Consider the following 13,102-nt stretch of genomic DNA (forward strand, 5'->3'; position numbering starts at 1 on the left):
CCAGCCGTCTGGTTAGCAGGCAAGTGTCTTAGCCACTATGCTACCAGAGCTCCCTACACACACATATACATCTATATATATATGTGTGTGTGTGTGTGTGTGTGTGTGTGTGTGTGAATCCTTATCTCTTACCTAACTAGCAATTTTCCCTCCCCAAACATATTTTATAAATAAAAAACATAATTTCCCATCATGATACTATACTTCATGCTCTAATGCTATAGTCCACTCCTATAAGAAATATAAAAATAAGATCATAATGAGGGTCCTACCTTTAGGCATATGAGGCCAAATTACCGGCTAAACTGTGCAAACCTTTCCATGCTAAATGGTCAAAATTATCAAAATTTAAATGAACATATAAAGATTGATATCCTAGGTATCAGTGAGCTGAAATGGACTGGTTTTGGTCATTTTTAATCAGACAATCATATAATCTACTATGCTGGAAATGAGAAATTGAAGAGGAATGGCATCACATTCATCGTCACAAAGAATATTTCAAGATCGATCATGAAATACAGAACTGTCGTGGTAGGAAAATATCCATACATGTACAAGGAAGACCAGTTAATACTACTATTATTCAAATTTACACACCAACCACTAAAGCCAAAGAAGATTTTTACCAATGTCTGTATCTGTATCTGACATTGAGCAAACTTGCAATCAAGATGTGTTGATTATTACTGCTGATTGGAATGTGAAAGTTGGAAACAAAGAAAAATCACTGGTGGTTGGAAAACATGGCCATGGTGATAGAAATGATGCCAAAGATCATATGGTAGAATACCCATTGTAATGTTTCAACAAATGGATTCCATGCTGGAGGCATGGTACTATGCTGGCCAACTGACTGGAAGAGATTCATATTTGTACCCATGCCAAAGAAAACTGAGCCAACAGAATATGGAAATTATTGAACAATATCATTAATATTACATGCAAGTAAAATTTTGTTGGAGGTAATTAAAAATGGTTGTAGCAGTATATAGACAAGTAACTTCCAGAAATGCAAGCAGGGTTCTGAATAGCATGTGGAATGAGGGATATCATTGCTGATGTCAGATGGATCTTCGCTGAAAGCAAAGAATACCAGAAAGATGTTTATTTGTGTTTTATTGACTATGCAAAAGCATTTGACCATGTGGATCATAACAAATTGTGGATAACATTGAGAAGAATGGGGATTCTTTAACACTTAATTACGCTCATGAGGAACCTGTACATAGAACAGGAAGCTATTCAAACAGAACAAGGGGATACTGAATGGTTTTAAATCAGGAAGAGTTGTGTCAGGGTTGTATCCTTTCACCATACATACTCAATTTGTATGCTGAGAAAATAATGCAAGAAGCTGGACTATATGGAGAAGGATGTGGCATCAGAATCGGATGAAGGCTCATTAATAACCTGCAATATGCAGACAACACAACCTTGCTTGCTGAAAGTGAAGATAACTTGAAGCACTTACTGATGAAGATCAAAGACTACAGTCTGTAGTGTGGATTACACTTCAACATAAAGAAAACAAAAATCCTCACCACTGGACCAAAAAGCAGCATCACAATAAATAGAGAAAAGATTGAAATTGTCAAAGATTTCATATCACTTGGATCCACAACCAACACTAATGGAAAAGCAGTCAAGAAACCAGATATCATAATCCACTGGGCAAATCTGCTGCAAAAGACCTCTTTAAAGTGCTGAAGAGCAAAGATGTCACTTTGAAGACCAAGGTATGCCTAATCCAAGCCATGGTACTTTCAATCACTGCTTACGCATGTGAAAGCTGGACAATGAATAAGGAAGACACAAGAAGAATTGATGCTTTTGAGTTGTGGTCTTGGCAAAGACTACTGAAACTACAATGGATTGCCAGAGAACGAACAAATCTGTCCTGGAAAAAAATGCAGCCAAAATGCTGTTTGGAAGCGAGAATGGCCAGACTTCATCTCCCCTACTTTGGTCATGTTGTTAGAAGGGACCATTCCCTGGAGAAGGATAAGGATATCATCCTTGGTAGAGTGGTTGGTCAGCCAAAAAGGGGAAGATCCTGACTGAGATGATTTGACACAGTGGCTGCAACAATGGCTCAGGTATAGCAGGGATTGTGAGGATGGGGCAAGACCAGGCAGTATTTCATTCTCTTGTACATAGGGTCGTTGAGTTGGAGCTTACCAACAACAACATCCCTTCTCTTATGACCTCTTCTGAATCCAGTTTGGATTTCTAGATGTTCCCTGCCCCTGTACTGTTGCAACCATTTTTTAATTATCTTCAGCAAAATTTACTTGAGTGTGATATTAATGTTATTGTTCAATTGTTTCCACATTTTGTTGGATCAACTTTGGAATGGGCACAAATAATGAATCTTTTCCAGTCAATTGGCCAGATAGCCCTCTTCCAAATTTCTTGGCATAGATGAATGAGCACTTCCAGTGCTTCATTTGTTTGGTGAAACATTTCAATCTTTATTCCATCAGTTCCCGAAGCCTTGCTTTTTGCCAATATCTTCAGTGCAACTTGGACTTCTCTCAATACCATGGCTTCTTGATCATATGATATCTCCTGAAATGTTTGAATGTAGACCATTTTTTTTGTTACAGTATTTCTTCCATCTAATATTGATGTCGTGCATCATTTAATATTTTGCCCATAGAGTACTTCATTATAGCAACTCTCGTTGTTGTTGTTATGTGCCGTCGAGTCAGACCTGACTTATAGCAACCCCTCCTTGGGTTTACAAGGCAGTACCACTACGGAAGTACATTGCCCCATCTTCCTTCCGAGGAGTGGCTGGTGGGTTTTAACCGCCAGCCTTCTGGTCAGCAGTCAAGTGCCTTAGGCACTATGCTACCAGAGCTCCTTTATAGCAACTAGAGGCTTGAATTTTTTCTTCAGTTCTTTCAGCTGAGAGGTGCTGACTGTGTTCTTTCCTTTTGGTTTTCCAACTCCAGATTTTTGCTTATTTATTTTGTCTTCTCAAGTCACCATTTGAAATTTTCTGTTCAGCTCTTTTACTTCACCTTTGCTCCCATTTGCCTTAACCCCCTCTATGGTCAAGAGCAAGTTTCAGAGTCTCTTTTGACATCAATTTTTGTCTATTCTTTCCTTCTTATCTTTAATGACCTTTTGCTTTCTTCTTGTATGATGCCTTTGTTGTCTTCCCAAAACTCATCTGGTCTTGAATCATTAATGTTCAATGTGTTAAATATATTTTTGAGATAGCTTCTTAATTCAGTGGGATATACTCAAGATTGTACTTTGGTACTTGTGGACTTGTTTTAACTTTCTTCACCTTCAATTCAAATGTACATATTAACAACTGATGATCCATTCTACACTTGGTCCCTGGCCTTATTCTAACTGATGAGCTTCTCCATCACCTCGTTCCACAAATATTGTCAATTTGATTTCTCTGTGTTCCATCTGGTGAGGTCCCCGTGTATAGTCACCTTTTATATTGTTGAAAAAAAATTTTTTACAATGAATAAGTCATTGTTCTTGCAAAATTCTATCATAGGATCTCCAGCTTCATTTCTATTTCCAAGGCCTTATTTTCCACCTACCAATCCTTTTCCTTTGTTTCCAAGTTTTGCAGTTCAATCACTAGTCATTATCAATGTATCTTGTCTGCATGTTTGATCAATTTCAGACTTCAGAGACTGATAAAAAGTCTTCCATTTCTTCATCTTTGGTATTAGTAAAAACAACAGCAAAAAAATAAAGAAAAACCCTCATTGCCTTTGAGACAATCTTGACTCATAGTGACCCCTCCTTGGGTTTCCGAGGCATGGTATCTCTACAGAAGTAGATTGCCCAACCTTCCTTCCCAGGAGTGGCTGGTGGGTTTGAACTGCCAGGCTTCTGATTAGCAGTCAAATGCCTTATGCACTACACCACCAGAGCTCCCATTTAGTTGTGAGTATAGAATTTTTTCTTGAGTTCTGGAAGACATCAGTTGGGTTCTGTTTTTCTCAAGACTCACCTTCCTAGAATGTCATATGCTATATTCTTTTCATCTTTTGGTCTGTGTCCCAAGGTCTTAATTTTTTTTTTCCTGAAATGATTTTGTACATTAAGTCATATTTGCTGTACACCTATAGATATTATCCTATCATTGACAGCATTGTACTTCAGGATAGATCTTGAAATGTTTTATTTGAAGATGAACACAATGTCATTCCTCTTCAATTTGTCATTCTTGACACAGTTGACTATATATTCATTCAATTCAAAACATTCAGCACCAGTCCCTTTCAGTTCACTAATGCCTAGTAAGGAGCTCTGGTAGCCTAGTGCCTAAGGCATATGACTGCTAACCAGAAGGCTGGCAGTTCAAACCCACCAGCCACTCCTTGAAAGGAAGGTTGGACAATCTACTTCTGTAGTGAAATCCAAGAAGAGGTTGACATGAGTCAGATACAACTCGACAGCAGTGGGTTTTTTAATGCCTAAGATATCAATCTTTATGCATTCAATTTCATTTTTGATGACTTCTTATTTTCCTAAATTCATATTCCATACAGTCTACCTTGAATTATTAATGGATGGTTGCAGCTGTCTCTTCTCATTTTGACATGGGCCACATCAGCAAAACTAAGTCCTGAAAGCCATATTCTATCTACATCATTAAAGTTGATTGTACTTTGAGAAAGCAGCTCTTCCTTAGTTATATTTTGAGTGACTTCCAAAGTGAGGAGCTCCTCATGTGGCACTATATCAGCATTCCACTCCTATTAATCCTGTTTTTGCAGGCCAGTTTTTTCAGAAGTAGATTGCCATGTCCTCCTTACTAATTTGTCTTAGTCTGGAAGCTCCTCTGAAACTTGTCCACCATAGGTGATCCTGCTGGCATTTCAAATACCATTTGCATAGCTTCCAGCATCATAGCAACAAGCAAGCCACCATGGTTTGACAAACTAACAGACTAATGGTAGAAATTAAAAATAGAAAATATTTATCCATCTTATCATCAGGAAGAAAATATACTTTTAATCTAAATCTTCTTTACAGACTGTCTTTCTGAATTTTTTCTTTTTTTTGTGTGTGATTTTCAAACGTATATTACTATGACTCACAGGTTTTTTTTTTAAATAGCTTTTTTCATAATCTTTGATCTGTTAAGTACTTTACAATTTCAAGTCCTGGTAAGAATAACAATTTTGTGGGCATTTCAGTTTTCAAAAAGTGTAATTGTAAATGAATGATAATTTTATTCAAGATATGCAATTTGTCTTAAAAGTCAGTTTGTAACTGATTTGTGTTAATACCTGCATGATTCCTCTTTTGAAGAATCAGTCATATTTCTTTCTCTCTCTTAGCTATAAAACTCTATCACCTACTCCAAGAAATCTGGACGTTTCTACTGTCTTTAATTGCATTGCTTTGCTAATGACTCTCTATTGAATGTACAGAAATTTTTTGTGTGTTGCAGTGCTTTGTGAAGATATTTTATATACAAATAAGAGATTAAGATTTAAATTAAAATCTAACTACACAAGCACATAATTTTACAAAAGTTAATAATTCAATTGGGAAGAAAATTTAATTGGTAGATATTTTCTATTCATATTAACTTGCCTCTTCTAAGGCAATGAGAATGCATCATGTTCTTTAAGAAATTATTTTAAGACTTATCCTATTTTCTGAAATCTTAAATATGAAAAATGTATGGTAGAATCAATGAATTAGCTAATTAAATGGTTTCCGGTTATAATCATAATCTATTCTATAGAGAGACAATGAGGTATCTTGAAAACTGCTTAAGAATAAGAAACAGAAGATTCAGGTTGAAGTCCTGGTTCTTCCACTTTGAGACTGTGTGACTTTGCACAGGTTATCACTTTTCTGAGCCTCATTTGTCTTTTTTGTAAATAAGGAGAAAACACTTGCTAGTATCCTGGTAATGCACATGGTAAAGCACTCTGGCTCCATAGAGGAAAAGACATGGTTATTTGCTTCCTTAAAGATTCCAACCTAGAAAACCCTAGGGAGCAGTTGTACTCTGTTACATGGGGTCAGTATGAGTTGAAAATCGATTTAAAGGCATCTAACAACAACAGGATTAGAGGATTAAATTTCAGCAATTTCTATTGTCTCATTAATTCATGATTTACTTTCATTTTCATAGTCTGAGTTGTAGAGTTTCTCTTTCATTTACTTTCTTTTGTTATTTTTTTCTAGTTTTATGGTATGATTATCACAAACTATAAAATGCAGAAATCACGTTTTGGAATATTTTTAATGTTTTTACATGATATATATAAAAATATAAATTATAAATGTTCTAGGGACACTTTAAAGAAAGTTGATCAGAGTAGAGGATAAGTTGGCATATTTAATAATTTAGCTTTGTTGATTATTTTGTCCAAATCTTATATGATCCTGTTTAGATTTAATATACCAAGGATGGAAATAAGAGTGCTAAATTTTCCTATAACAATAACCAATTCATCATTTTTTTTTGCTTCTAACAATTTTTGTATCATATGTATTGATATTGCATGATATGAACAAAAAATTCATGACTTGACATATTTATTAAGGCTCAAATTTTAGAGCAAAATCAAATGGCTCTCTAGTTATTTATTCATTTATTTATTTTGGTCTTGAATTCCATTGGGTCTGCAATTTATGGTATCACCTTTGTTTTCTATTTCCCTTATAATAATATACTTTTATAATGTAAAAGTATTTACCAACACTTTTAATTCTTCATTATTTTGAATCTTATCTGTCTGTGGTGAGTATCACATACTTGAATTTATGATTTGTTTACTTCTTTACTTAATTGGTGACCCTGCTGTGAAAAGATGAGTTTAAACTTTTGAAGTCTATTATCATAACTGAAATATTTGACTTCATTCCTGCCAATTTTTTTTTTTAATTTTTTTATTGTGATTTGGGTGAAGATATACAGAGCAAATTCACTCTTGATACAGCAGTTCACATATACTTTGTCTCTTGTCATTGACCACAGTTTACCACAATGCAACAGCTCCCCTCCAACTTCCTCCCCATAGTACCACTTCCCAGTGTCCATCTCTCCATACTCTCCTGCCCCCTGAGCTGTCTCCCTGTGTATAAGCAGCCCTTCCTCCCCCCATGACTGTTCTCTCGAAGGCCTGTGTCTACTGCCAATTTATTTTATCCTTTCTTTTTTAGTCACTTTTCATCCATGTTTTCTTTCAGTTTCTATATGAAACATATTTTATAGGTTTTAATCTCCAGTCTTTTGCAAATAAATACATCTTTTATTACTCCCTCTGGTAGCATAGTGCCTAAGGCACTTGACTGCTAACCAGAAGGCTGGCGGTTCGAACCCACCAGCCACTCCTCGGAAGGAATGTTGGGCAATCTTCTGTAATGAGACTGCCTCAGAAACCCAAGGAGGGGTCGCTATGAGTCGGGTCCGACTCGATGACACATAACAATAAACAACAACAATAGTATAATAGATTATTTTAAAACATTGTTAGTATTTATTTTTGTAGATAATTTGCAGGATCTCAAATTAATGGGTATCATTTGCCCTCCATCTATTTATAATGAAAGAATTAGGATTTTAGAATTTTCTTCGTATCTCCTAATCCCAGGTAATATTTAATGTAACTTTGGATTTTTAGGACCAGATAAGTAAAATAAATTATGACTATTTTATCATGCTTCTTTTTCAAGCTTTTTTTTTTTTTTTTTTTGACATTTTCGTTGATTGAGCTGTGTAAACCATATTTCTAATGATTAGTTTTATGTAACTACTATAGATAATGAAAGGAGCTCTGGTAGCGTAGTGCCTAAGGCACTTGACTGCTAACCAGAAGGCTGTAGGTTCAAACCCACCAGCCAGCCCTCAGAAGAAAAATGGGGCAATCTACTTCTGTAGTGATACTGCCTCGGAAACCCAAGGAGGGGTCGCTATGAGTCGGGTCTGACTCAACGGCCCATAACAACAACAACATAGATAATGAATATAGTGCATATAATCTGCCCCATTTCCTACTTATTCTGTATTTATGTTTCTTCTAATTTTTTTTTGTTATTGTTGAGAATATTCATCACAAAACATACACAAATTCAATACTTTCTACATATAAAATTTAGTGACTTTGACCATTCTCACTCTCATTTTCTCAGTTGTTCCATATTAACTTACACTCACTGCCCTCTAAGGTTCCTATTTAATCACATTAACATAAACTGACTACCCTCTAAGGTTTCTATCTAATCTTTTGGTTGCTTTTGTAAATGTGATCTCAAATAGACAGTTCTTAAAAGAGCATAATACTCAAGGCAGACCTTTCTCACTAATTAAGGTAAACTGTTGTTTGGTTTTAAGATGCTGTCAGGGGATTTTTTTGATTGAAGGTTTAAAAATAATCTCAGGGCAAGTGTTTCAGGGGTCCACCCATGCTTCATGGCTCCAGAAAGTCTACAGTCCACGAGAATTTTAAATTCTGTTCTCCATTTGCCCCCTTTTGGTCAGGATTCTTCTATTCATCCATATTTTTAAGATCTTGCACATTTCTCTGTTATGCATTTTGAAATAAATGTTGTAAATAATTTTATTTGGTTGGTGTATTTTATGAAATCTTAGATACCTGAGATTACTAATTTTTTTTTTTTAATTATTTCTTCCAAACATGAATACCAATTTACCCTTGGGAATGAATGTCTTGAATGACAATATTTATATCTAAATGATCCATTTTCTTTTAGTGTGTTATAATAAATATGATGCTTTGTAGGTGATCTGCAGTTATTCCCTATATGTATATATGAATTTTATTGTTATGTGACTCTCCTTCAATTGATCTTTACATGAACAGAGTAAGTTGTCTTTATCTTCTTACTAAGATCTGGTTTTAGATCCAATGTAAATACTTCAATGATTGTTTTAATATCACTCCTGGCACTGTTGCAATCAATTCATTCTGGGGAAGACCGTAATTGTTACATTAGATAGTTATCTCTCTTTCATACCTATCATCATCCTAGAACTGTTTTGCTTTATTAATTTCCTTTGCATTTTTGGAAATAATTGTCTTTTGTATTCCAAATCACTAATTGGATCCACATTTGTCAATTCTTGTCTTTGTTATTTTCCATGTAAAATTTAATTTAAAAAATGTACTTCTTCTTTCTTTATTCTCCTTTTCTCACCCTGTTCCCTTTCAGTCTTGGGTGTCTCTGTCTATATGGTTCTTCTTCTCATTATTATCATTAAAATAGAAGCTACATTTTTTATTGCAATCAATAAAGTCTACAAAATCTTTTCTTTAAGTTTCTGCTAAAGTACTTTCAGACATATGCTGGTTCTCTAGTTTAATATGACTTTTTGCTTGTTCTGAAATCATTCTTACCTCCTGATAAGGCCTATGCTGATTATTCTATACTACTTTTACAGATATACAATGCCTATGAGTTTTTTAAAGACACAAATACATCCTGGAATAAGAAACTTCTTTAACTTTATCCTACACAATATCACCTAAAATTATTTAATTTCAGGTCTTTTTGAACAACTTCTCTTAGAAAGATCAGCACAAGGTCAATCCCCATGAGGCGAAGGTTAAAGATGTCCCAAATGTCCAAACTACCATACCACTCCATCATATCAGACATTAACTCCTCCTCCTCTTCTCAGTAATCTTCCCCATGTTAGGGTTCTGTATTTCACTGTAACACCTCACAGAACTCACAGACACCCAAGGGACCATCTTACATAGTGGTGGTAGAGGCTGGCAGGCTGGCAAGGCCCAGGTCTGTAGGTAGGTCTGGAGGATCCTCCCAGTTCTCCGGGTTTGATGAACCTCAATCAGCAGATCAGATGATGGCTGCTGTCCCAAATCCAGGGGTGAGATGATGATGAGCCGAAGCACAGAACCAGAGCAAGAGGAGGGTGAACCTTCCCAGGAGATTCATAGGTATACCCTCAAGGAAGCTGAGGGTGGTGATTTGAGTTATACCCGCCAACAAGGTGGGACTCAAGATATATTCCACTTATGTTTCTCCATAACATAGGATGTCTTTAAAACTCAGCAGCTACTCAGTTGCTCAAGGCAAATCCCACCACAGAGCCTATTGCCAGTCATTATAGGGAATGACTACTACCAGCTTCCCAGCCAAGTTGACGCCTGACCACACCACCCCAAACAGGCATGGATAATAAGATTTATCATACATCACAAAATTAAGGACAATGGCTAGAAGGACCACATCAAGCAATTCACCACAAGGTCTTTTCTCTCCATGGAACATCTCACAGAGCTAGTGTATGAAATCACATCTGACCACAAGTGGGCCAAATCTGTCATTTTATAATCTATTCATATTATGAGAAAACTTTGACTGCTATAATTATCCACTAGTACTCATTTTTATGTAAGTTCTATTTATTATTATTTTATACTTACTGCTTCTTTACAGATGAAAATCAATAGTGATGCTTTTTTCTTATTATGTGAAAATAATACGTAGAGGGAAATCATTAAATGAGGTTTTTATAGATGTATTTGCAGACACCCACACAAACTGCAGAAGAAAAGTGAAAACTCATTCACCACACATGTCCCACTATCAGAGATCACCTTGAAATATTGAGAGAGAGTGATAAGACTATCAAAGCTAACTATAAGATGTAAAATTATGTGTTTGCCTAAATTTTCTAACTGACGAACTCTGTGGGGTTGAGTAGCCTTTAAAAGTGCCAAGGGCATAATGGGGGGGTGGGTATCAGAAAAATTATGATCCATTTTTAAATACCTATTTGGGATATGCATAAATGTTTATACAATAATGCGTAAAAAAATAAAAGTGAATGGGACCTCTATAGCTATAGTTAGTCACCAAAGTGATCCAAGGAATCCTTTCTGAAAAATGATGCTGAAACCATTAAAAAAAAAAAAAAAATGAACAGACTCCCATCACATACCACATACAACTAAATGTAAAATGTGTATCTACAAAGTTTCTAAGAGAAAGCATGAGAAGACATTGGCCTTGAGTTAGGTGAATATTTTTAAGAGCATATATCACTTGTAGCATAAATTTTAAGAGAAATGTTAATAAAGTGGAATTCATAAACATTAAAAACAGCAATAACAACAAAAAAACTTCTACTTATCAAAAAACACCATTAGGAAAATGAAAAGGAAAGCAAAAATGGTGGGATAACATATTCTCAATAAATAAATTTGATGATAAACTATATCCAAAATATATAAACAATATTTATTATTTAATTGTTGTTGTTAGGTGCTTTCAAGTCAGAAACAGCCCTAACTCATGGCAACCCTATACACAACAGAAGGAAACACTAGCCAGTCCTATACCATCTTCAAAGTCATTGCTATGTTTGAGCCCATAGTTGCAGCCACTGTTTCAATTAATCTCTCTGAAGGTTTTCTTCTTTTTTGCTAACATTCTAGTTTACCAAGTATAATGCCCTTCTCCAAGGACTGAACCCTCCTGATAACGTATCCAAAGTATGTCAGAAGTCTTGCTATACTCTTTTTTTTTTTTTTTTTAATTGTGCTTTGGGTGCAAATTTACAGAGCAAAATTTGTTCTACATTCAACAGTTCACATATATTTGATTTCATGTCCTGATTACCATCTCCGACCATAAAGCACTCTCTTCCCCTCCCATTCCTGTGTTTTTCTCAACTAGGTACTCCTGTCTGTCCAGCTTTCCCTCCTTGTGAATGCTGTCCCACTGGTTCCCCAGGGTTGATAGCTCTAAGGGATGTATGTACCTGCCTAGAGTAGGTGGGTACTTCACCCTGAGATGGGTGTTCCACCTGTAAGTGTTTCTACTTTTGAGCTGAGAGCCAAACCTTGGGAGTGAGTCCAATCCTAGGCCCAGAGGGTGTCCCAGGGCCATAGTCTTAGGTGTTCCACCAGACTCTATCTGACCAGTAATTCTGGTCATTTTTGTGTTTTTGAATTTTGTTCCACATTTTCCTCCCACTCTATCCGGAATCTGCTGGTTTGATCCGTTTCTGAGTGGTTGGTATTGGTAGCCGAGCAACATCTAGTTCTGGTTTCAGCCTCCATCATATCCTTGGACTAATTGTTTCTAGATACCTCTGATTTTCTTCATGCTTCTTTGTTTCAGATGAGAAGACACCAATACTTTCATCTTAGAGGGTGGCTCAAAAGCTTTTAAGACCCCCGTTGCTACTCACCAAAGTAGATTGTAGAACAAGATTTTTATGTGTTATGTTGTGCCAATTGAGCTTGGTGACCCCAATATTCTAGTCCCTAGTTTTCAGGCCCAGTGATTCTCTTTCTCAAGGTGTTTTGTTGCCTCTGAGAGATTAGTCCCACTCTGACTTCTGTTGCTTCTGTAATGAGTGTGGCTAATTTTGTATCATTAGTATCAGCATAGTGCCTAAGGCATTTGACTGCTAACCCGAACGCTGGTGGTTCAAACCCACTGGCCACTCCTTAGAAGGAAGATTGGGCAATCTACTTCCAAAGAGATAAGCCTCAGAAACCCAAGGAGAGGTGGCTATGAGTCAAATCGACTCGACATCTACTCGACGGCAATGTTAGTATCTATGTAAGAATATCTTCAGCTAAATCTATCCTTGGCCTAAGGTACATTACTGTTTGCTGACCCTCACCTAATCTTCTCAGTTGCCTATAAATTTATCTACAATCTGATGTTTAGTGTTCGTGTAATGCAATATTGTGTATATACTAGTTTTTCCCTCTGTTGTCTATATCTTATGTGTATGTTTCAGTGTCATTCCTTTCCCCAGTGTCATCATGCTGGTCACAGACTTTTTCCATGCTGTCCCTCTCCTTACCCAAATCAACATGTGACTCCGAACAAGTCTGAAATTTTCCCTCCCCTTCCCTCCCATCTCTGGTAACTGTGGTAGTTAAGTTTATGTGTCAACTTAGCTGGGCCTGGTTGAGTGGCTGGGCACCTGGATGTAGTATTCCCCATGATGAAACTGCTAATGAACTCCATGGTATAATCTACTGTGAGCAGCTGAGTAGCTGCCTTAGGGATGTGGTCTGCTTCCTGTATATAAGAAGCAGCTTTGGAGTTCCGGCAAGATGGCGGACTAGGCAGAAGGATTGCACAG

At 36.3% G+C, this 13,102-nt stretch overlaps 1 protein-coding gene across 1 annotated transcript in view; it reads left to right on the plus strand.

The window, feature by feature from the left end:
- Positions 1–13,102, plus strand: part of ITGBL1 (integrin subunit beta like 1) — a 396,418-nt gene that overhangs the window by 271,573 nt on the left and 111,743 nt on the right. The gene's annotated exons all lie outside the window — the stretch shown is intronic.

Source organism: Orycteropus afer, unplaced genomic scaffold (genome assembly GCF_000298275.1).
Source record: "Orycteropus afer afer isolate SDZICR_OR568_19922 unplaced genomic scaffold, OryAfe1.0 scaffold00417, whole genome shotgun sequence".
Lineage (NCBI taxonomy): Eukaryota > Metazoa > Chordata > Mammalia > Tubulidentata > Orycteropodidae > Orycteropus > Orycteropus afer.